Source organism: Marmota monax, unplaced genomic scaffold (genome assembly GCF_021218885.2).
Source record: "Marmota monax isolate L192 unplaced genomic scaffold, Marmota_monax_Labrador192_F-V1.1 WCK01_AAM20220418_F8-fsc00091, whole genome shotgun sequence".
Lineage (NCBI taxonomy): Eukaryota > Metazoa > Chordata > Mammalia > Rodentia > Sciuridae > Marmota > Marmota monax.
In genome coordinates, this window is record NW_026692434.1 from 3,823,857 (window position 1) to 3,850,050 (window position 26,194).

Here is a 26,194-nt window from a genome sequence, read left to right on the forward strand (position 1 = left end):
CTACTGCTGAGCCACAACCCTAGTCCTTGATTTAATATTTTAAAGTTTTGAGTTTTTGTAGAGCAGAATGTCAGTCCAAAATAATATGTACTAGAGTTAAGGAACATATTTTCATATCAGTCCCACTCATCTCAGCTTTAATCTTTTTCGGACCTTAAATATTCACAAATTATTTTTAGAATTCATACCAACTAACGGGCATTATACTGATAGCAGATAAGTGACATTTAATATATGTATGTTTCCCCAAAAAGGGATGATGTAATTGATCTTTATATTTCACCTGGGTTTAGTATCTCTTTATAAAGTCAATGATATAGAAAAAGTTGGGATGGGGTACCCTTCTAAGTTCAAAAGTACCTAAGATATAACCCAATATAATACATTGTTCTTGAGATGATATCTTTTTCAAAAATACTTTTTACAAAAAAATTATTTGGGGGGAGTACATTTGTGTAAAATAGAGTATGTGTTGAGTATTGGATGACACTGAGAAATTCCGTCAAGTGTGATAATGACTTTGGTAGAGGGAGGATGTTCATTTCTTAGAGATTCATATTGAAGTGATTCTTGATGTCTGATGTCATAAAAAGATAGAAAAATTTGGCAAAATATTAATTACTGAGTCAGGCAATGGAAATGTGGGTGTTCACTGTACTATTTCTTTGTTTAAATTTTTTTTAAACATTCATTATATTTTTAGGTGTAGATGGACACAACACAATGCCTTTATTAGTTTTTTTTTTTAAAGAGAGAGAGATGAGAGAATTTTTTAATTTTTATTTTTCTGTTTTCGGTGGACCCAACATCTTTATTTTTATGTAGTGCTGAGGATTGAACCCAGGTCCCGCCCGTGCTAGGTGAGCGCTCTACCGCCGAGCTATAATCCCAGCCCTGTACTATTTCTTTAGATTTTAAGTTTTTGTGCTCAAGGAACAAACATAAAACAAGTTACTAACAAATAAGGGGAACCCTTCTGGACTTAAAAAAACATGCATTTTTTTCTATTAAACATTATATTATACTAGGCTTTACTGATATATTTGGACATGTATATAATCTTATACTAAATGATTTCAACGTGATATCAACTATTCTGAACATAACATACAGAGATACTGTAAACATTTTAAGAAAGCCAAAAAGGTTTTAAAAATTAATTGCAAAGATAGTGTGATTAAAGAATTACTAAATTATTCTAAATTAATGGCTCATAATCATTTTGAGATGCTTGATTAAAGGATTAGAGCTCTATAGTTTTTGTTAAAAGAAGGCATTTGAAAAATGTAGTAATTGATATCTTTTAATTTTACTTCTCTATCATCTCATTTTCTAAGAAGATATTGAAAAAAGAATTGCAACAAACTAAAATATATCAGAACCTCTATTGCTAATCATTATCTTGGTTTTTGTCTCCAGAGTACTTAAGGAAGAATAGCCTGCCATCCATATCAGTGGGTTCTGCATACATGGATTTAACCTATTGTAGACTGAAAGTATTTGAAGAAAAAAATTCGTGTCTGTACTAAACATACAGCTTTTTATTCTTGTCATTATTCCCTAAACAATATAGTGTAACTATTTATATATCATTTACATTATATTAAGTATTATAATTTAGAGATGATTTGAAGTGTACAGGGGATATGTTTAGGTATGTCCAAGTATGATGCCATTTACCATCCATACTCCATAGATTTTTAGTGTCTATGGGGAGTGTTGGAACCAGTGACCCATGGATATTGAAGGACATCTGTATATATTTCATAGATAACTGTTTGAGTACCTATTATGTGTAAGGTACAGCTGCTGTTTGCCATACAAATTGAAGTTATGTAAGGTATGTGGATACTTAAAGGCTTTCTATATTAATTTGGCCTTTCCATTGCAGGGGATAAGGGAGCATTCATTTTTTGTTGTTGTTGTTTTTTTTTATCAGAAGGCGGAGGCTTGCTTCACAGGACTCAGCCCTTGAACTTCTTCTCTCTTCTGTTTGTATTCACTTCTTTGCCAATCTCATCCAGTATCCTGCTTTTAGCTGTCATGCTTGCTTTTAGTCTGGGCTACCAGATATATATCTTCAGTTTATAAGATCTCTTCCCAAAACTCTATGGGTATAAGCTTTTGCAGTATTCATTTGTTCAGTAGCTCAAAACTAACATTTCTTTACTAAAAATTTGATCTTCTTCCCCTAAGACTGAATTGGATCTTTGACCTTCTTCCTTTGTTTGCTCCTCTGCCATTCCTCATTGTACTCTGACCTTTTCTTCATGCTAGAAACTTTGGAATTATCTTCATTGTTGACTCTACTAGTTTTAGGATTGGTCTTCTGTGATCTGTTCTAATATAGCTGATAGAGTGATCTTTTAAAAGGTAAGACATGTCAGTCATATCTTGTCTTTGCTCAAAATTCTTCATTGTTTTTTTTTCTGCCAGTGTAAAAACCAATCAATGCCTTACTATGGTCCATAGTCTCGTCTTTACTCTTGAATGTACCAGTCATGCTCCTGTCTCAGAGCTTTACACTTGTCCTTCCCACACTTGGCATGTCTTCAACACATGCATATAGTTGGTGTTAGGTCCTTACTCAAATATACTATATTTTAAAATCTGTCTGTCTTTGTAGAATATTGGCAGCCAGATTTTTGTTTTTTGGTTAGGGCTTAGAATGTTCTAGTCACATAGGTTTTTAGTATATTTGTTGAATGAATAAATGACTGATAAGGAGATGGAGCTTTCCAGGCCCAGGAATAATGTATACTGTCAGTTAAAGACTTTATCTGAAAAGATAAAGCAATTAAAAAGCTATTATTGCATTAGAATTCTTGTAAACTGGTGACTTGGTGCTGGAATGTGGGATTTAATGTATCAAAAACTGCTTCTTCACAACTGAGATGCTCAGCTGTCAAAAACTGCTTCTTCACAACTGAAATGCTCAAGACTAGGTATTTTTATGATCTTGTGTTCCTACTAGAAAACAACCAGAAAGGATAGGAAGATAGTCTCCACTTCACTTTTCAAATATTGAATGAGTGCATCTAATTGGTAGAAATGGTCATTCAGAATTCTGACTACAAAGGAATCAAATAGTTTTTAGTTTTCTATCCTCAGTCCAGGAAGGCACACTAGAAGTAGATTGGAATAGAGGTGTGTAAGCAAATTCAGTGTCTACCATGGAGTCTGTCTTAGGGAATTGCATCAGAAAGAGTGAAACATCCACAGCTTGACCTGAAAAGAACCACAAAGTCCTCAGGCAGCCATGCTTTTGTCTTTGTATCTTTGGGCCTGTATAGCATGTCTTCTTTTTGTTTGCTTCATGACTGACCACTTTCCTTATTAATTTGTTTGCTCATACTTTATTAACTCCTGTGCTTATGTTACTTGCTGCTTGGCTTCTTAAAGATGCCCTACAAGACTTAGTTACTCTTCCTGGGTGAAATGACCTGTCCTAATCTGGGCCATATGTGTACATCTAGTCATTTTGTTTCAGAGGCAAGAAGGCTGCAGTAATATCATGTAGGGGAACCATGTCTTAAGAGCAGGCAAGTTCTCTGAGGGACCATCTGGCATTTCTAGTTAATATTAATGCAAAGTTCAGTGGGGAAATTTTGATTCAGAACTTTGGACAGAAGAAAAAGATCAAGAAAAAAGGCTCAGTCTGTGAGGAAGTAGAGTGAGAATGGCCTGAAGTGTGAGAGGACAAGTAGGTGATGATTAGTCATTTGCCAAAAATAAAGGTTAGTAAGACAAAGTAGGGAATTCAGGGTTATTCTCTGCACAGAATATTTGCTAATAGTAAATACTTTAAAATAACCTAAAAGTATTTTAAAGTATTTGTCCCCAGTGATGGGTGCTTGTTTTCTAACTTGTGGTTATAAACACCCCTGCTATCAAAGCTTTGTGTGTACACTTAATTATTTCTTCAGGATAAAGAAGGTCTGTGTTAAACAGTATGCCAGGTTAAAACCCGTTTGACCTCTGTTGTCATGAGTGGTGTGTCAAGTTTACTTTTCCATCAGTAGTATGCAGACTGACTGGCCTCTGTGCCCAGTTTGTTACTGAATCTTCATATTTTTAAAAAACTTCCTAAATATGGTTTATGAAAATGGTATTACACTATATTGCATTTTTCTTAGTTTTTTTTTTTTTTTTTTTTTCAGTCCTGAGGATCAAACCCAGGGACTTGTGCGAGATGGCACATGCCCATATTTCCAGTGACTTGGGAGGCTGAGGCAAGATGATTCCAAGTTCAAGACCAGCCTTAGCAACTTACTGAGACTCTGTCTCAAAATAAAAAGGTTTAGGGATTTAGTTAGCTCAGTGGTAGAGCACCCCTGGGCTTAATCCCCAGTACCCCTGCCCTGCACTCCACCCCCCCTCCCCCTAAAAAAAAAAGCTGATTTATCTGACTTGCTCAAAACTATGAAATAGTGAAAGGACACATGGGAGTGAACTTAAGTCCTATGGAAACCTATTATTGCTTTGTCAGCAATAAAGATTAATGTGTTACCCCTGACCTTTGTTAAGGTAACTCCACTTTTTTTTCATTCTCTTTAAATTCAGTTATTATATACAGTGAGAAGGAGGTGTTAGTTCTGAGTTGTTATTATCTATGTAATGACACCATATTAAAAAATATTAGATATTGGAGTGAGCAGTGATTATATACCAGTTATTTATTTAGCCAGTTTATTCAAACACACATTTGGCAATAATTTTGACATCTTTTAGATTTTAAATTTGGAATGCTATTTATTGGTTATCTCATGAAATAAATTTGTAATCAGTATGGAGAATAGTATAAATGAGAGAGGTATTTATAAATATCTTTCAGCTTGACAGATTTTGTAAGTGGAAAGCACTAGAACATTTATGATGAGGTAAGCAGTAAAAAAAAAGCCACATTATGTTTGTTCAAACTCTTGAAATTTAAATCTGAATTTTTGAATGACACTAAATCATTGGACAAAAAACATAGATTTGACAAGGCTTGAATTTTAGGATAGTCAGGCGAAACAGAATTATTGTATTTTATATTTTGAAACCAAGATTATTGATTCTTAAAAATTAAGCTTCATTTTATCCTGTTGACCAGCAAACTCTTAATCGGTGTAATTTACTTTTTTGCCAAAGTAACATTTAACAAATATGAGGAGAATGTTGTTTTTATAGATTTTATTCTTTAAAGAGCCTTCTGCCATTTGCAGTGGCACACACCTATACCAGTGACTCTGGAGGTTGAGGCAGGACTGGATTAGATTAAGTTTCTAGTCAGATTAGTGACCAAGACTTTGTAGGAAGGTAACAGGAGGAAGTACATCATTGAAGGAATGAAATGATGAAGGAAGACTTGGAGGAAAATCAGAACAGAGAAACCTCAGGTTTTAAGAAGAAGGAGATAAACAAAGTCAGGAAAATTAAATGCAATAGGGAAGGAAAGGAACTAGAAAAGGTTTTTTTTTGCTTTTGTATTTTTTTGGTTAACATTAACACCATTTTCTAAACAAGGTGCAGTTGTACATGTATGTAATCCCAGCTACTCAAGAGGCTGAGGCAGGAGGATTGCAGGTTTGAGGCCAGGTGGTGCACTTTAATTAGACCCTATTTCAAATAAAGGCTAGTGGAACCAAGGAAAAAAAAAAAAAAAAAAAAGTTTAAAGAGGAAGAGGAAGTTGGGGAGGTAGCTGAGTGATAGAGTCTTTACCAAAATTTGAGAAGGACTGGGTTCCATCTCCAGTCTTTAGAAATGAAGAAACCAGGCCAAAGCACAAGGAAATCATCAATTTTTTCTAAGCTTCAATGAAAGGTAGAGGGTCTGTTGTGAAGTTGAACCCAGAGTGCTTCAGAACCTATTTTATACCTGCTGTTCAGCTCTGTATGGTAAGATTTAAAAATGTGAATATCTTCAGTATGTTGGCACCATTTCTCTTTTCTTAAGTAGTCTTTTGCCTTTTTTTCTTTTTGCACGTTTGAAAGATTTTTTAATTTATTTTGTATTCTGCATTTAGTTTACTTTTGAAACAAATGCTGTTTTCCCATGAAATTCAGACAGATTCTATACTCTGAGAAAGATTGTTTGGAATTTATTTTGCAGCTGAAGGAATTATTAATAGTTATGTAAATTCCTGTTGAAATAAGGCTTAGCTGACATTTTATTTGTCAGAGTTGTTTAAGAGATTGTAGTTAACTTGAATAAACAAAAAATTGACAAACAATGGTTACTGGTATCTGGGGAGACTGGTATTTTTGAAAAATGTAATTTTTTTTAGCATGTTTTCTTCTAAGCAAGTAAAAAAATTGCTTTTGTGGAATGAACATACTAGTGTCTTTGATATAGTATAATTGGACTTGTTAAACATTTGAACACAGTATTTGAGGTGGTGGTTTTATATCATGTATGTATGCCATCTGCTGGTGAAATGCATTATTGCTATTAACTAAATAACTGGCAATTTCTTTGAGTGAAATAATGATCGGTAGTTTCAAGAGTAGCCATAAAATTAAATTTTGGGAAAAAAATACCCATCTTGCATAATGAATTATTCTGTTTGAAATGATAATAGTATCTTGGTTGAAAAGTACTGACCTAATATGCTGATGTGTGTGTGTGTGTGTGTGTGTGTGTATTCTTTTTTGAAGGTTTTGTAAATTCTAGATCTAGTTGAATGGTAACATATAACAAGTAGTTTGTCCAATGTGGAAGTCATGGCCATATGTTACCATTTAACTGAATTTAAACGTTTTTTTTTTTCCCTTGGTTCCACTAGCCATATTTTAAGGATTAATAATCACATTTGTCTAAGAGCTACTGTGTTGAACAATGCAGATTGTAGTGTTTCTAACATCACAGAAAATTCAGTTTTTGAGTAGTATTTTTCTATTAAAATTTTTAAATCAGGAGGATTATGATTTTCATGAAGTAGTCATTGTTTTTAATTAATTAATTAATTAATTAATTTTGGTACTGGGGATTGAACCCAGGGGCATTTAGCCACTGAGATATATCCTCAACCCTTTTTTATATTTTATTTAGATACAGGGTCTCACTAAGTTGCTTAGGGCCTCACTAAGTTGCTGAGGCTGGCTTTGAACTTACAGTCCTCCTGCAATGTGCCACCATGTGCCTGACATTCTTAAATTCTGAATGAATCCTTTTCTTTGCCATAAATAAAAAGAGTTTATCAATAAATAACCCCATTTAACCTGGTGTGTCTATCTGGTGGGATTTAAGATTATTAAGATTTTATTATACCATGTAGTTTACTGCAGCTTAGATATATTCACTGCAAATGATTACAGTTTTCTCAAAGTGTAGGACATTGAGTATTTATAGTGTTTTGATTGTTTTGAAAATTCATGTTAGAGGAGATCCAAGATGGCGAATTAGAGGCAGTCTGCATTCCTTGTTCCTCCCATGACTTGGGATTCAAACAGAGGAAATACTGTTTCTCTGCAAGGCAGCCATTGCTGCCCACTAATCCCCTGCTGTTTACCCACCAGAATTGTTTGTCCACCAGAATTGCCTGCCTTTTAAAAAAATATTGTGTTTTTTAGTGATGAACACAACATCTTAATTTTATTAATTTTTTTTAATGTGGTGCTGAGCATTGAACCCAGTGCCTCACATATGCGAGGCAAGTGCTCCACCACTGAGCCACAACCCCAGCCCAACTGCCCGCCTTTTGAGCACAGATTGCTCTCTGCCTGCTGTCCATCATTTGCCTATTTGCCTGCCTCTTGCCTGCCCATCACCCACTGCCCAACAACGGCCTGCAGATCACCTGCCCTTGGCCTGCAGACTGCCCACAGACTGCCAGCATATTGCCCGCTGCCCACTGCCCTCTGCTACCTGGAAGCCCGTTGTCACAGTACTTGCAGGTTTGGTTACACATGGCTGAGGCCATCTTGGAACGGGCACATCTGCCTCAGTCTGGGGACACCAACTAGGGCCTGGAGGTATATTGTCAGGATGCCTGCAGGTCTGGTTGCACTTGAGGTCTTTCTGCTAGTTGTGCTAGTGGCTGCCATCTGGCTGCCTCTTTGCAGGGTCGCTCATTTGTGTGAGTGCATCCTGGTGGTCTCCCTGCAAGTTGGAACAGCATGGAGATGGTGGTATTGCAGCAAGGCAGAGCCTGGGGAATCTAAAGCCCATGTCTGTCGATTGCAGCTGGGTTTGTGTGGGCCAGTCTGGGTCAAGCAAGCCTGTAGAACGCCAGAGACTAGGGGCAGTTGGGGGTGGGAAGCTGGGGAACACAGGTTGGAGAACCTGGAGAAAACCAGGCTTTCTTCAGCTCAGTATTGAAGTACATGGGACAGAAGGATCCAGTGGGAAGACTGGAAGAGGTTGTGAGAGCATCTTGCTATGGGCTCACCACCCAATTAGACCTGCACCCACCTGACTGGAGCCACCATCAAACTTAAGACAACCCTGCCTATCGCAGAGAAGGGAAGCTGAGAAAAATTTTGAAAGTCAGCAGAAACTATAGTTTCAGTTTTCTGTTGAGACTTACTTTCTTTTTTCCCCCCTTTTCTCCTCTCCCACATCTTTACCATCTTGGAATCTGAGTATTTTTCATGCATCATTTATTGTGGAGTGGGATGTCTGAGTAGTATATTATAGTTTTGTTGTGTATCCTTATATTTTAACTTTTAAAAAAAATCTGTGTATGTTTTTTCTCTTACCTGTCTGTGTTCCTGGATTCTCTTTCTCACTTCTTTCATAGTAACATCCAATTTCTATTTATTCCTCCCTCCCTCTTACTATAAATTTTTACCTCTATCTTCTCTCCTTCTCCCATGTAAACATCGCATCTTATACTACTTCTGATCCCTTGTTGTCCATCATTAGAAACAGGAAATCCTTTAAACAAACTTATTGTTTATATTGTAGACAATAATTGAATACATCATTTTTGTTTATTGTGACAAAACTGTAGATGCCTTAATAGGAGCTATTTGGTTTAAAGGTGTATATTGTTTGCATTGGGTGCTGTTAATATTGGTCTCCCCCTTAAAGGTAGGTAATAGAAGCCTTCAAGGACACTACAAGACTGCCTCAGATCCATACTGCTAGATGGGAAGACACACAAATAACATGAAAAAACAAGGGATCAAAACGCCTCAAACAAACCAAGATGTCCCAACAATAGAATCCACAGACAACACAGTAGAAGAAATGACAGAGAAGGAGTTTAGAAGTTACATAGTTAGGCTGATCTTTGAAATAAAGGATGGTATTGGAGAGAAAATACAGAAAGTAAAAGATCATTCAATAAAAAGGCAGATGTTATAAAAAGAAATCAAGCAGAAATTCTTGAACTGAAGTAAACAATAAACCAAATTAAAATTTCATTTGAAAGTATTACCAACAGACTAGACCACTTAGAAGACAGAACCTTAGGCAATGAAGACAAAATATATATTATAGAAAAGAGAGTCAGCTGCACAGAGAATATGGTAAGAAACCATGAACAGAACTTTCAAGAAATATGGGATAACATGAAAAGACCAAATTTAAGATTTATTGGGATTGACAAAGGTGTGGCGATAACAAACCAAAGGAATGCACAATCCTTTCAAAGACATAATATCAGAAAATTTTCCAAATCTAAAGAATGAATTGGAAAATCAACTACAAGAGGCTTATAGTACCCCCAAATGTACAAAATTACAGCAGACCCACACCAAGGTACACTATAATGAGAATGACTAACATACAGAATAAGGATAGAATGTTAATTTTTTTCGAGAGAAAAAAATTAAGTTATCTATGGGGGAAACCAATTCAGATTTCAGCTTCTTTCTTAACCCAGACCATCAATGCCAGGAGGTCCTGGAATAAAATATATCAGGCTCTACAAGAAAATGGATGCCAATTGAGAATTTGATATTCAGCAAAATAAAGCTTCAGGTTTAAAGATGAAATAAAAACCTTCTATAATAAAAGTTACACAGCTAGATTGACAACTGGGAAGTCTGCTCTACAGAACATTCTCAGCAAAATACTCAGAGAGGAGGAAATGGGAAAAAAAAAAAGAAAAAGAAAAACCAGCAAAGGGAGGAGCTGCACTAAAGGAAAGGTCAAACAAAGGAGAAACTAAGTCCAGTTAAAAACCAAAAATAAACCAAAATGACTGGGAATACAGATCATATTTCAATAATAACCCTGAATGATGTTGGCCTTAATCGCTCAAACTCATCAATCACAAGACAGACTGGCAGATTGGATTACAAAAAACCCAACACCCAACAATATGCTGTCTTCAAGAGACACACCTCCTAGGAAAAGACATCCACAAAAGACTGAAGGTGAAAGGTTCAGAAAAAATATATTACTAGCATAGAATGCATAAATAAGCAGGGATTTTCATCCTCATATCAGACAAAGTGGACTTCAAACCAAAGTTAGTCAAAAGGGATAAAGAAGGACATTTTCTACTACTTAAGGGAATCATACATCAACAAGACATAACAATGTTAAGTATTTATGCCCTAAACAATGGAGTATCTACTGAGATAATCATATGGTTATTGTCTTTTATTTTCTCAATTTCAAGAATCAAATAGATCACAACACAACAATACTGGGTGACTTTAACGCACCTCTTTCACCACTGGATAGATCTTCCAAACAAAAATAAAGAAATAATAGAACTAAATAATACAATCAATGATTTAGACTTAATGGACATTTTATATAGAGTATTTCATCCATCATTTTTTCTCAGCAGCACATGGATCTGTCTCTAAAATACACCAAATATTCTGCCACAAAGCAACTGTCAGAAAATATAAAAAATTAGAGATACTACCCTGCATTCCATCAGATCATAATGAATGAGATTGGAAATCAATGATAAAATTAAAAATAGAACCTACTCAAAACACGTGGAGTCTAAATATTATGCTGCTGAATGAATAGTGGATAGCAGAAGAAATCAAGGAGGAGATTTAAAAAAATTCTTACAGGTAAATGAGAACACTGATACAACATATCAATATCTCTGGGACATTATGAAGGCAGTGCTAAGAGGAAAGTTCATTGTATTGAGCTCATTCATTTAAGGAATAAAAAGTCAGCAAATGACCTAACATTACATCTCAAAAACCTAGAAAAAGAAGAACAAATCAACATCAAAAATAGAAGAAGACAGGAAATAAGTAAAAATCAGAGCTGAAATAAATGAAATTGAAACAAACAATTGAAAAGATTTGACAAAATGAGAAGTTGGTTCTTTGAAAACGTAAATTGATAAACCATTAGCCATGGTAATGAAGAGAAGGAGAGAGAAAAATTACAAAAATCCATGATGAAAAAGTAAATATCACAACAGATACTACTGAAATACAGAAGATAATTAGAAATTATTTTGAAAATTTATACTCCAATAAAATAGAAAATCTTGAAGACACTGACAGATTTCTAGAGAAATATGATCTACCCAAGTTGAATCAAGAGGATATACACAGTTTAAACAGATCAGTTGTAAGCAATGAAATAGAAAAATTCCATCAAAAGCCTACCCATCAAGAAAAGCCCAGGATCAGATGGATTCTCAGCCAAGTTCTACAAGATCTTCAAAGAAGAACTAATACTAATACTCCTCAAATTATTCCATGAAATAGAAAAGGGTGGAACCATTCCAAACTCATTCTATGAGGATAGCATCCCCCTGATACCAAAACCAGACAGAGACACGTCAAGGAAAGAACACTTCAGACCAATATCCCTGATGAACATAGACATAAAAATTTTCAATACAATTCTGTCAAATTGCATACAAAAACATATTAAAAAAGTAGTGTACCATAATTAAGTGAGGTTCATCCCAGGGATGCAAGGTTGGTTCAACATACAGAAATGAATAAATGTAGTACATCACATCAACAGACAATAACCATATGATTATCTCAGTAGATGCAGAGAAAGCATTTGACAAAATACAGTACCTCTTCAAGTTCAAAACACTAGAAAAACTAGGAATAGTAGGATCAACGAGATTGACAACTAGGAAGTCTGCACTACAGAATATTCTCAGCAAAATATTGTAAAAAAAAAAGCTATGCTAAGCTCAAGGCCAACATCATTCTAAATGGAGAAAAATTGAAAGCATTGACTCTAAGAACTGGAATAAGACAAGCATGCCCTCTTTCACCATTTTATTTAACTTAGTCCTTGAAACTCTAGCTATAGCAATCAGATGAAAGAAGCACTCAAACTATCATTATTTGTGGATGACATGATTCTATATTTTGAAGATCCAAAAAATTCGACCAGAAAACTTCTAGAACTAATAAATGAATTCAGTAAAGTAGCAAGGTATAAAATCAATATCCATAAATCAAGTGCATTTCTATACATAAGTGTTGAATCCACTGCAAGAGAAATTAGGAAAACCACCCCATTCACAGTAGCCTAACAACAACAACAACAAAAAAATACATGGGAATCAATCTAACAAAAAAGGTGAAAGACCTCTACAATGAAAATTACAGAACACTAAAGAAAGAAATTGAAGAAGACCTCAGAAAAATAAGATGATCTACCATGCTCTTAGATAGGCAGAATTAATATCATCAAAATGACCACACTACCAAAAGCGTTATACAGATTTAATGCAGTTCCTTCTAAAATCCCTATGACATTCTTCATAGAAATAGAAAAAGTGATCATGAAATTCATTTGGAAAAATAAGAGACCCAGAATAGCCAAAGCAATTCTTAGCAAGAAGAGTGAAGCAGGAGTAATCACAATACCACACCTTAAATTATACTACAGAGCAATAGTAACAAAAATGGTGTGGTATTGGTGCCAAAATAGACATGTAGACCAATGGTACAAAATAGAAGACCCAGAGACAGGGGCTGGGGTTGTAGCTCAGAGATAGAGTACACACCTAGTATGCATGAGGTACTGGGTTCAATCCTCAGCAACACATAAAAATAAAATAAAGGTATTGTGTCCACCTATAACTAAAAAATAAATGTTTAAAAAATAAAAAGAAACAGAAACAAACCCACACAAATACAGTGACCTCATACTAGACAAAGGTACCAGAAACATTCATTGGAGAAAAGATAGCCTAGTCAACAAATGGTTATGGGAAAACTGGAAATCCATATGTTGCAAAATGAAATTAATCCTTTCTCACCCTGCACAAAAATCAACTCAAAGTGGATCAAAGACTTAGGCACTAGATCAGAGACCCTGCACCTAATTAGAAGAGAAAGTAGTCCCAAATCTTAATCATGTTGATTTAGGACCTGACTTCCTTAACTAGACTCCTAAAGTGCAATAAATAAAATCAAGAATCAATAAATGGGGGTGGACTCCAACTAAAAAACTTCTTTTCAGCAAAGGAGGCAATCAGTAACACGATGAGCGAGCTTACACAATTGGAAAAAATCTTTACCATACACACTTCAAATAGAGCACTAATCTCCAGGATATATAAAGAACTCAAAAAACATAATACCACAAAACAAAACAACAACAATGAAAAAAATAACCCAATCAATAAATGGGCTAAGGAACTAAACAGACACTTTACAAAGAAGAAATATAATTGGTCAACAAACATGAAAAAATGTTCAACATCTCTAGCAATTAGAAAAATGCAAATCAAAACTACTCTTAAGATTTCATTTCACTCCAGTGGCAATTATCAAGAATACAAGCAACAATAAAGGTTGCTGAGGATGTAGAGGAAATGGTACACTCATACATGGCTGGTGGGACTGCAAATTGGTGCAACCATTATGGAAAGCAATATGGAAATACCTCAGAAAACTTGGAATGGAACCACCATTTGACCAGCTTTCACACTCCTTGGTCTGTACCTAAAGGACTTCAAATCAACATACTACAGTGTGATACAGCCACATTGATGTTTATAGCAGCTCAATTCACAATAGCTAAACTGTGGAACCAACCTAGATGCTCTTCAACAGGTGAATGGATAAAGAAAATGTGCTACATACAACAGAATATTACCCATCCATAAATAAGAATGAAATTATGATATTTGCAGGTAAATGGATGGAACTAGAGAATATCATGCTGAATGAAATAAGCCAATCCCAAAAAACCAAAGGCCAAATGTTTTCTTTGATGAGCGGATGCTGATCCATAGTGGGGTGGGAGGGGGCAGTAGGGAAGAATGAAGGATCTTTGGATTATGTAGAGGGGAGTGAGGGAAGGGGTGGGTCGATGGGGAGGTGAAGGGTGGTAGAATGAGACAGCCATTTTTACTCTATATACATTTATGATTACTGGTGTGATTCTGCACCATGTACAGCCAGAGGAATGAGAAATTGTGCTCCATTTGTGTCAAAATGCATTCCATTATCATGTATAACTAATTAGAACAAATTAAAAAAAAATGGAAGGGAGACTAGTAGAATAGAAGAAGGGGAACAGGGGGATGGAGGGGAGGGAAAGGGGAGGGACTAGGGAATGAAACTGATCAAATTATACTATTTTTATTGTGTGAATGTATGAATATATAATGAATTAAAAAATTAAAAAAAATTGTGTTAGGTTAAAAATAATGACCATATTTTCTCTGTGCCATTTGAGGTTAAAGCTCTCACTTTTTGGTGGATGTTTGGGCTGGAAAGAAAAACTGAATAAAAACAAACAAAGAAACTAAGACTTTTATGACCGTATCAATCATAATTTAATATATGTTGGTTGATTAAAAAACCTACATTGAACTTGTCTAGTTTCTTCCAGTGGTGATATCTTATAAAACTACAGGAGACTAAAACAACCAGAATATTGACATTGATACAATCTAGTGGGTACAAACATTTGTATTCATGTGTGTGTGTGCGCACGCGTGCATGTATGTGTTTAATTGAATAGTTTTATTATACACAGGTTTATATATCCCTTCAAGGATTTATTGGATTCCCATTTTATAACCACACAGACCTACCTATTTCCCACTCTTCACTCCTGCATTTCTAACCATGCTTGGCAGCCATGAATTTATTTTCCATTACTAAAATTTTGTCATTTTAAAAGGGCCATATGAATCATAAGTAACTTTATGGGATTAACTTTATTCATTCAGTGTAATTCTTTGGAGAGTTAATCTAAGTCTATTACATATGTTGATAGTTTTCTCTCTTATTAAATAGTTTTTTGCAATATGTATGTGTGTTCCATAGTTTAACTATTCTTTTGGACTTCTGGGTTTTCTAGTTTTGAGCTATTAAAAATAAAGCTGCTGTTAATATTTGTGTGTAGGGATTCCACCTCTTGGGTCCCTTTCTTCTTCTGGGGAGAAGTCTTTTCTGCTGTCTTTTAATAAAGCTTCTACTTTCCATTCTAAAAAAAAAAAAAATTGTGTATAGAGTTTTCTGTGGACACAAATTTTCATTTCTCTTATAACTGCCCAGTAGAGCATTTTGCTGAGCCATATAATAATTGTGTTTAGATTTATAAAAAAACAGCCAAACTTATCCAAAGTGTTTGTGCAATTTTATCTTCCTATTAGTGATTTGCAAATGATCTAGTTTCTCTATATCTTTGCCAGCTTTTGGTTTTGTCCCTATTTTTTGCTTTAACCGTTTTGCCACTCTGTTAAATGTGTGCAATAGTGGAATGAGTTTGTTTTATACCAGGGATTGAATCCAGGGGTGCTTAACCACTGAGCCACATCACCAGTCCTTTTTATTTTTTATTTTGAGTCAAGGTCTCACTAAATTATTTAGGGCCTTGCTAAGTTGGTGAGGCTGGCTTTAAACTTGTGATCTTTCTGCCTCAGCCTCGGGAGCTACTGGGATTACAGGAATGCTCCCCCAAGACTGGCTTAGTATGAGTTTTGATCTGCATTTTTCTAATGGCTAATTAAAGATGTTGAACATCTCATGTGCCATCTATGCCTCTTTATATGAAATGTCTGTGATTTTCATTTTCTAATCGGATGTTTTGCTAATACTGTGTTTTGAAATGCGTTAAATATTCTAGATACTACTCTTTTTTGTTAGATATGTGCAAATACTTTCTGCTGCTCTGTATATTGACTTTACATCCTCTTCACATGGCCTTTCACAATAGGAAAATTTTAAAATTTTGATGAGGTCCAATTTATTAATTTTTCCTTTTATACATTGGTTTTTTTTTTTTTTTTTTGCAAGTGTAACTACTACAAGCCTAGCCCTAAATCCTGAATATTTTATCCTGTGCTTTTTCCTAAAAGTTTTGTGTTTTAAAAGTATGGTCATGATCTATTTTAAGTTTCTTTTTGTATATGATAAGCAGTATGAATCAAAGTTTATTTATTTATTTATTTTTGTCCTTCCAGATCCTATTTTTTATTTTTTCTTTGTTTTTTGATGGTTCTGAGGATTGATCCCAGGGCCTTGCACTTGCTAGATAACTAGTGCTATGGAACTGAGCTCAATCCCCAGCCCACCCAGAACCATTTTTTGAAAAGTTCATTCTTTCTCCCCTGAATTGCCTTTGTACCTTTATCAAACTGTTTTTTTTTAATCAAAAGATCAATTTACTGTATACGTCAGGAATATTTCTGGAGTTTACTGTTTTTGATATTTGCCTGCCTGAACGCCAGTATTATACTATATTGATCACTGTAGCTTTGTGGTAAGTCTTGAAGTCAGATACTATAAGTACCTCAATTTTGCTATTTTTCAAAGTTGTTGTAGCTGTTGTAGGCCCCCTGAATTTCTGTATATGTTCATATAGAATCAGTTTGTTACTTTGTACAAGTAATCTAGGATTTTAATTAGGATGACTTTGAGACTGTAGATATATTTGGGGGAGAATTGACATCTTTAATAATGTAGTTTTCCAATCTATGAACAAAGCAACTATCTCTATTTATTTAGGTCTTATCTAATTTTTTGCAGGAATATTTTGTAGTTTCCAGTGTACAGGCTTTGTTTTTTTTGTTGTTGTTGTTGTTGTTGTCAGATTTATTGATAAGTTTTTATTTTTCAGTGCGATTATAAATTATATTTTAAAAACTTCAGTTTCTAATTGTTGTTTATATATATATTAATACAGTAGGTTTCTGCATATTTTTCTTGTCTCCTACAACCTTGATAACCTCATTTATTGGTCTTAATAGCCTTTTTTGTAGATTATATCAAATCTCCTACCTAGACAATCATTATCTTCAAAGATAAATATTGCTTCCTTTTCAATCTTCCTTTCCTTTCCTTTTTATTTTATTGCAGTGACTGGAACCTTCAGTGAAATAGAAGTTCTGAGAGTGGACTTGTTGGTCTTGTTTCTGATGTAAAGGGGAAAGAATTCAGCCATTTACTCTCTAACAGATGGCTTTTATCAAGTTGAGGAAGTTCTCTTCTTTTCCTAGTTTGTTGAGAGTCTTTATCAGATGGATGCTGAATTTTATGCTTCTTCTACATCTATTGAGATGACCATATAATTTCTAAATACTAAATAACATTCATTTTCACACATTAAATTAACCTTGCATTCCTAGAATAAGTCATACTTGGTCTTGCTGTATTATCCTTTCTATGTAGTCTTGGATTTGATTTGGTAAAATTTTGTTTAAAATTTTAAGGTTTCAATCTGTAGGTTTTATTTCTTTTGATAAATGACAGAGGTCTGGTTTGATATCAGGGTAATATTGGCTTCACAGAATGGATTAGGAAGCATTTTCTTCTCCCCCTTTTCCTTTAGTTTCCTGAACAATTTGTATAGAATTAATATATTCTTTAATTCCTTAATTGTTTGATTTCCCCAAAAATGTGTTCTGGGCCTGTATTTTGTTTTTCTTTTTCAATAACACATTTAAAAAATATTTAAACAACTTTTTTTAAAAAAAAATTTTATTTGGTGCTGGGGATTGAACCCAGGGCTTCATGCATGCCAGGCAAGCATTATCACTGAGCTGCAGCCCTATCCCCTAGGCCTGGAGTTTTTATTTGTTTGCTTGCATTACTGAAAATTTTAAACTGAAAATTCATTTTTATTTAATAGATACTGGGTTATTCAGAATGACTTTGCCTTCTGGAGAGAGCTCATTTGTGTCTTTCAAGGAATGGGTACATTTATTACCATAAAGTTGTTCATAATATTTCCAATTACCTAATTTCCTTTCACTACATCCTAAAGATTCCAACCTCTTCCTAAAATGTTCAGTCTTTCCTAGACCTTCTTGAACATAAAATGGTGATAATGGTTTTTAATGTTCTTGCCTACCAACTCTATATCATCAGTGTATTTTTTTTTTTTTGGTACTAAGTATTGAACCCATGGTTGCTCATTGATTCATATCCCTAGCCTCTTTTATTTTTATGTTTTTATTTTGAGAGAGGGTCTTGCTGAGTTGCTCAGGGCCTTACTAAGTTGCTGAGGTAGCTTTGAACTTGTGATCCTCCTGCCTTAGCCTCCTGAGTTGCTGGGATTCCAGGCATGCGCCACTGCCCTAGCCATCAGTGTAATTTTTGTATCAGTTTCCATTGATTGACTTTTCTTCTCTTTATAGATTTTATGACTGGCAACTTTTTGTTTGTTAAATACTGTGAATTTTACTTGTCAATTACGGATATTTTTGTATTCCTATAAATTTTTATTTTATTTTTGTTCTTGGGACAGTCAGAACAGACTACTTACAAGTAGTCTGACTCTTCCAGGTCTTGCTTTTAAGCTTGATCTTGAATATCCCATTATTAGTGCAAAAATTCATCCAAGCGTCACATTTGATGATTTATGAATGGTGAGGTTTTTCTAGTGCAGCTTATGGGAAATTTCCCTGATGTGTTTGAGCTTTAAGATTTGTTTCCTTGGGGTGGGTTTTTCTGTCTTCAGTAATTTCCCCACACATTTGTAATAATCAATACTCCATTGAATGCTCAATGGTGGCTTTTTGCCGAAGTAAGGAGTTTTCTCTGTATATCTCTCCTTTCTTTTGCCTTATGAAAACAGGGTTGCTTTTGGGTTTATCTTCCTTGCCATGCTCTGAACATTTTTCCCTAGGCAGTAAGCTAAGGTCATTGTAGGGCTCTTACCTAATTTATTTGCCACCTCTTGATTTCTAGTCCTTTTAGGAATGTTGTTTTATATTATTTTCTCTGGTTCTTAAGTTGTTTTATTCAGGTAAATTCATTGCTTCTCCATATTTTAGCTAGAAATGTAACTCAGTATAGTAATGTAATAGAATCAAGACATGAAAATTACTTTTTAAAGTGCTTTGTTTCTTTTTACTGAAACTTAACTTTTCTCCTGCACTTTACAAATAGTTAAATTTGGGCTGGGATTGTGGCTCAGCGGTAGAGCACTTGCCTGGCATGTGCAAGGCCCTGGGTTTGAGCCTCAGCACCACATATAAATAAATAAATAAAATAAAGGTATTGTGTCTAACTACACCTAGAAAGTAAATATTTAAAAAATAGTCAAGTTTGTTTATAACATTCTTTCTCATATAATACTTAGGGTTACTAACACTATGTAGGAGAAAATGACAGAATTAACGATGTTGCTGCTACTCTTTTGTTCCAGTGAAGGCATGGTACTACTAATTGATGTGCAACAAATTAATCTTTCCCATTTTCTGAAGGCTAAACCAATTTATAAAGGAAATATCTTATGATAATTTATTTGTAAATTTGATGTTACTTTGCTGAATACTGATGTCACAAGTTTTTTTTCCCAAGTCAAAATTTAAAATATTTGCTTATATTCTGTACCATATAAGTAAAATTGCTAATGTTTCAAATATCATCTCCTATTTTATACTGTTGAAAACATCTGTTTATATTATTATAGTTTGCTATTCTTCATGTTAAACATATAAACGAGGCTAATTCATTCCATGGTGATATTTTTATTAAAATTTTGATAGATCGCTGTATCCTTGTTTTTGCAATCCTGGGGATTGAGTCCAGGGCCATAACCACTCTACTACTGAGCTATATCCTCAGCCTTTTTTTTTTTTTTTTATCTTGAGAAAGTCTTACTAGTCACCCACCCTGGGTCTTAAACTTGTGAATCTTCTGCCTCAGCTTTCCAAGTTACCAGAATTACAGTTGTGCCACCACTCCTGGCTGTTTCATTGTTTGTTTTTTACTGATATCAAAGATATTAAATAATAGGGTTAGTCACCTAGCTCTTATTTGTGAAGTTGGTAGACAAGAATGTGGTTGGACTCTTTAGGTAATTGAGAATATCATTTTAGCTAACAATTTATGCTTTTTTTCCTATAAAAAAGCATATTTTTATTTTATTTTATTTTAATATTTATTTTTTAGGTGTAGATGGACACAACACAGTGCCTTTATTTTTTATGTGGTGCTGAGGATTGAACCTGGGTCCCTCCTGTGCTAGGCGAGTGCTCCACCAGCCCCCCAAGTCTTATTTTTTAAGTAATAGTTCTAATGCATGGAGACATTAATTATTGAATTTATTTTTTCCACTCCAAGATGAAAGTTAGTATTAATTTTATAGACCACTAAAGACAAAGTATCTAACTTGTTTGTTTCTCTGTCTTGCTCCCCTGGAATGTATAGTTAATGATGCCAGAGAATGTTTTATTTCTCTGCTGGACACCTAGCACATAGTGCTTACATTCAGCACGTTTCTGATATCAGTGAGTCAATGAATAAGTGAATGAATAATTACCCTTCTAAGTCTTTTCTGCTTGTCCACATCTCATCCACACAGGCCCAGTTCAAAGTTATACTGCATTCATGAAGCTACCTTTCAGGTTGTCTCCTATTTTGCTTATCACGATTTTTTTTTTCTTTTACTGATATGAAAATGTCAACAGAGAGAACTTTTTAACATATAATTTCACACAATTGGAGTATACTGAAAGGATAGAACATTCTTTTATTTGAAATGACAATTGGCATATATACTACAAGAAGGGAACATTTATTCTTTTATTCGAAATGTTTAAGGAGTGGCAGGATGACCTGTCAAAAAGTTAGGGGAATTGATATGTGGTGTTCTTACTTTGTGCTAGGTGCTTATATATTTAATTTCAAGAACCCTACAAGGTATAGGTAAATTCTTCCTGTTTTCTAGTTGTGGAGACTAAAGTTTATAGAGGCCGTATAACTTCTTTACAGTTGTGTAACTTTAAGTGTTGTGATGACTCAAATTTTCTTTGTAGAAAAGATATTGTTCTGCCTTCAGTGGGTAACAGTGGTTAAATACTTATTGCATTGAAGTTTCATTAGGGTTATGTGAAATATGGCAATTTGTCATTTCTGTCAAGGAATGAAGGCCGGAAAGGGGCAGAATGGTGATACTTGGTTAGGAAGAGAAGACAACATGGGATAATTAGAAATGGTAGTGGTAGATCTTACTTTGATTTCTTTGAGAAACATTTATTATTGGGATTTGTTGCTTTAGTTTTTACTTTTATGATCTAAGCAATCTTAAAAATTAAAATGAAAAAAATCTTTATATTAAGCCATTCTTCAGTGTGATAGTTATCATGTTCAATTATAAGAGCTTACCACATGTCAGATACTGTGCTTTATGTACATTATTTTATTTAATACTTTGCATAATCATTATTGTCATATTTCTGTTTTCAGCACTGTTTCACAGAAAAAGAAAATTTAAGCTTAGGGAATGTGTCCAAACTCACATAACAGAGAAGCAATAGAGTCTGCAGTGGCCTGATACTCCTGTATATGAGATACTTTGAGGAAAAAGCATTTTAGTTAGAGGGTGACTCAGTACATAACTACACACATACATGTATATATACTAGAAGAAATATTTCTTGAGTAATGTCTACTCTGTCTATAAATTTGCACACTATTCTGTGCTGTTATGTTTACCTTATAATAGATATGGCATATAATGGGAATCATTATTTGCTATTTTCTTATGCTTGTTCAATAAGTTTACTATCTTTTTAAAAAAATATTTATTTTTTAGTTGTAGTTGGACACAATACCTTTGTTTTTATGTGGTGCTGAGGATTGAACCCAGGGCCTCGTGCTTGCTAGGCGAGCAGACTACCACCGAGCCACAACGCCAGCCCATAGTATCTTTATCTGAAAAAACTTCATAGAAAAATTATGGTTTGGTTCAGCAGCAGCCTGTTTCTGAGCTCTGAGGAACCTTGCCTTCTTTTGAGCTGCCTGATCTTTCTTCTGGTCAAGGGATATCTTAGGACAGTTCCACCTCTTCTTTTTAACTTCCCTCTTGGGCTTCTTCTCATATACTGGAGTCTCTCATAAAGCAGAATGAGCTTTCTTATACATCTCCTCTATCATGTCAGGGGAATGTTCTTTGTATTCTGAGAGAATTGTTTCTTGTAAGCATCTTCATCTTCTTCCATTAGATAACACATATAATCTGCAACATTCTAACCCATGATGTACTTCCTATGTACTTCTGCTATTTTGCATTTTTTCAGATTTCTTTTGTCTTTCCTATTGTCCTGTTATTCTCCCAGTAGTTAGTTTTTGTTTATTAACTGCTTGTGCTTTTGACATTAATGATTTCTTTGTCAGTTTTGATACTATTATATGAACTCCTTGCTTTCAGAATCATAACCAGGGAATTCTTTGGTACTATGAGGGATAGACAAGCCTCCATCCATAGCTCCCTTCAGGGCCCCCAAAACTTTATTATCTATTGTAGTTCTAGCAAGGCCTGCATCCAAATAGCAGGTGAAGGCTCCAAATTGACCATCAATGTTTTCCTCATTGTATTCATCTCCAGTCACCTCCACTTAGTCTTCATAGATCATGACCATACCAAATCTACTGAGAAACCTGTGGATCAGCAGCAGGCCAGTACTATGCTGCAGCATTATTTGTTAGGCCAACTTTCACACCATATTTCGGTAGTTCATGTGCATATGCTTTGCAGACTATCACATCCCCTTCTATACGGACGGGCATAAGCAGTCTGGCAAATGATATCTCTGTTAGTTGCATGAAATGTCATCCTGTATTTAGGTGTATTGTACTTATTTTTGTCCCGGATCAAGCATTTCTGAGCATAGTAATAAGTTTTGCCCTCTTGTCTTTTAAATTCTACTTAATATTTCTTAAAGTAGGCCTTATTCTTGACAACTTTAACAAACCCTATTCTGTGGAATAAAGACCTGCAGGTACAGCAGAACAACAGGGGAGAAAAGCTGAAAAACTTTACGCTTGACAACTATACCACATTGACTTCCTGACTTTGTACAATAATAAACCAGTTTTATCTTCTTTACTGCACTTTTCATAGTTAAAAACTATCTACTTGCATTCTGATAAAAGAAAGAAGCAAAGTGTTTCAGTCAGCTTTTTTATCGCTGTGATCAAAAGACCTGATAAAAACAATTTTAGAGGAGGAAAAATTTATTTGGTACTCATGGTTTCAGAAGTTTCAAGCACATAGATGGTGACTCCATTGTTCTGGGCCTGTAAGGCAGAACATCATGGCAGAGAAAAGCAGTTCAGAACATAACAACAAGGAAGCAGAGAGAGACTGCTTTGCTACCCGAAAGGCAGTCCCCCAGTGACCCATCGCCTCCAGCCATATCTTACCTGTCTGTTACCACCAGTTGATCCTTATCATCGAATTTATGAACTAATTAGGTTAAGGCTTTCCATAGCCCAAGCATTTAGCTTCTAAACCTTGCGTTGTTTTATACATGAGCTTTTGGGGGACATCTAATATCTAAATTATAAAACAAACAAAATTAAGCTTTGCAGTAAAATAATCTCATTTTCCCCAATAGATTTTCATTTTAAATTAAAATCAGTGAACTAATTGCTTGTTTTTTAAATGAAGATCGTGTTTATTGATAAAGCATTGTTTTAAAAAATATTTTTGTTGCAGATGAACACAATGTTTGTTTATTTTTTTTATATTTATGTGATGCTGAGGATTGAACCCAGTGCCTCACACGTGCGAGGCGAGCACTCTCCCACTGAGCTATAACCTCAAACCTATAATGCGTTGTTGAACTTGTCTTCCCTTATGATTTCATGTGGATCAAATATGCAATATTAAAATGCTGCTTAGAGATATGTATATCTGATTGCTTAGTAAATGATCTGATAAACTGCTGTAGCATCTTTTCAGAATAGTTCAAAGTGTGTAACATTTTTGGTTAAATTGTATTGACAGTTTTTGCTTTGCTTTTTTGTTCACTTGAGATATTTTCATTGTTTAAAAAATTTAAAAATTTTATAACCTTATTTGTATTTAATAAACATCTTTAAACAAATGGAAATCATTTAAAACTTATACCACCAGATGGCGCTCAATATTAATCCAGTTTAAGATGATGCCCACCCCATTCTCTGAATTATTTTATGTTATGGGTATTGTTAGAATTTTGGCCTGGGAGTATACGCAGATAATAACGGAGCCTAGAATTCAGGAATGAAAAGCAAAATGAACAAGTTGCTAATGCATAGCTCCAGAGTATGTTAAATACACCAATGTTGCCATATAGTTTTTGGAATTTTATCATAAGAAATTGGGATAATAGTAGAATAAAATTTATTATTAGAAATATAGCTATTTTGCATTTTTTCAGATATCTTTTGTCTTTCCTGTTGTCCTGTTATTTTCCCAGTAGTTGGTTTTTGTTTATTAGTTGTTCTGCTTTTGACATTAATGATTTCTTTTGTCAATTTTGATACTATTAACTAACTTCTAATTATTTTATACTGGAATTTGGATTTGTGGCAGTTTTGTCATATTTTCATCTCCTAAACAAAAAATGTTTGAGCTTGATTTCAGTTTAACAAAATGAATAAACTTCATTTCTGAATGTGTCCAGTTAATAGCCAGTGTAGAATTTTCATGAAATTATCTGACAGTTATTTATTTTTTGATAACAAAGGATATTAACTTATTGATAATACTAGAAAAGAATTTTATATTCTCATTTAAGCTTTTTTAATTTAAAAGGAAATATAAACAAAATTGTGTTGAGTCAACTCTGAAAGCTATTGAGAGTATGTTTTTATTTTGATGCTTGCTGATGCCTTTATGAAAAGAAAATAAATCAGTTCTTTTTAAAAATGAAGTATTTTGGGCTAGGGCTGTAGCTCAGTGGTAAAGTGCTTGCCTACCATGTGTGAGGCACTGGGTTTGATCCTCAGCACCACATCAAAATAAATAAAAATTAAAGGTATTGTGTCCATCTACAACTTAAAAAAATTAAGAAAAAATGAACTATTTTAGCATTTAAGAAAGCTTGAAAATAGAGATCCAAAATATTACATTAAAGATGTATTAACGTGAACAGTTTTGAATTTATTTTTTATTCCATATGTTTTAGGTATACAACATGATGTTGTAATACATATTATGAAATGATTTTTATAGTCAATCAAATACATTTATCATCTTACACAGTTACCTTTTTGGCTGTTGAAAGAGCAACTGAAATCTACTCTTTTAGCTTAATTTTATCATATAATACAACATTATTATCTGTATACCTCATGGTGTACATTATAGCTCTATCTAACCCTCTGGCTTCTCCCTATTTTGTCTGCCTTCTTCCTTTCAGTAACCACCATTCTACTCTATTTCTGTTTGACTTTCCCCTGTGAATTTGCCTATAAGTGAAATTGTGTTTTTCCTCCTACACCTGGCTCATTTCACTTGACAGAAGATTCAAGTGAATCATATGGCAGTATCTCCTTTTTTGCTATAACTGTATCATATCAGTAATATTCCATTTTAGATGTGTACCACATTTTCTTTACCTGTTTGCCCACAATGAACAGACATTTAAGCTATTTCCATATTTTGACTACTATGAAAATGCTTCATTGAACATGGAAGTACCGCTACTTTTGAGTTGTTGATTTCATTTCCTTTGGGTATATACTCAGTGGAGTATTACTGGGTCATATGGTATTATATTTTTAATCATTTAAGGATCTTGTACACACTGTGTCTACAATGGATATGCCAATTTACATTTCCACTAGCAGTGTCTAAGTGATCCTTTTCCTTTACACCCTTACTAACGTGTTACCTCTTGACTTTTTGTTAATAATCCTTTTACCAGCTATGAGGTGATATTGCATTATGATTTTAGTTTATATTTCCCTGATGATTAATTATGTTGAGCACCTTTTTATATACACGTTGGCCATTTTTATGTCTTCTCAGGAGAAATGTCTATTTGGGTCCTTTGTTCATTTTTAAATCAAGTTGTTTTTTGCTGACATGTTGGTTTTTGTGCATTGGATAAGACAACTCCTC

The 26,194-nt window shown here is 34.3% G+C and overlaps 1 protein-coding gene and 1 pseudogene across 4 annotated transcripts in view; one reads left to right on the forward strand and one right to left on the reverse strand.

Moving 5' to 3' along the window:
- Positions 1-26,194, forward strand: part of Smap1 (small ArfGAP 1) — a 194,097-nt gene that overhangs the window by 16,159 nt on the left and 151,744 nt on the right. The window lies entirely within an intron of this gene.
- LOC124091812 (large ribosomal subunit protein uL18-like) lies at positions 21,976-25,424 on the reverse strand (annotated as a pseudogene).